We start from the raw sequence: 610 nt of genomic DNA on the forward strand, positions 1-610 counted from the left end.
CGTTGTTGGCTAGGGACCATCTCCATATGTTGCCAACTTGTACTTCCCAAGCGCTTAGTACAGTGCTCTGCACGCAGTAAGCGCTCAATAAATACGATTGAATGAATGAATTTTGGTATTTCTTAAGCACTTACTACGTGCCAAGCACTGTTCTAAACGCTGGGTAGATACAAGGTGATCAGGTTGTCTCACATGGGGCTCACAGTCTTTATCCCCATTTTCCAGATGAGGTCACTGAGGACCAGAGAAGTTAAGTGGCTTGCCCAAAGTCACACAGCGGACAAGTGGCGGAGGTGGGATTAGAACCCATGACCTCTGACTCCCAAGCCCGGGTTCTTGCCACTGAGCCATGCTACTTCTTTGGGTTGATCCCCCAAACCTACCCGGGGGAGGGGCTTAGGATGGATTTAAGAATAAATTCTCATTCTCTCTAGATTCGCAATCAGAAGACGTCAGAAAATACTACAGATTAAAAGACCGACTGATTGTTTGAGTTTATGAACAAGATGAAGCAGCGTGGCTCAGTGGAAAGAGCCCGGGCTTTGGAGTCAGAGGTCATGGGTTCAAATCCCGGCTCCACCACTTGTCGGCTGTGTGACTTTGGGCAAGT

This window comes from Tachyglossus aculeatus, unplaced genomic scaffold, assembly GCF_015852505.1.
Source record: "Tachyglossus aculeatus isolate mTacAcu1 unplaced genomic scaffold, mTacAcu1.pri scaffold_67_arrow_ctg1, whole genome shotgun sequence".
Classification (NCBI taxonomy): domain Eukaryota; kingdom Metazoa; phylum Chordata; class Mammalia; order Monotremata; family Tachyglossidae; genus Tachyglossus; species Tachyglossus aculeatus.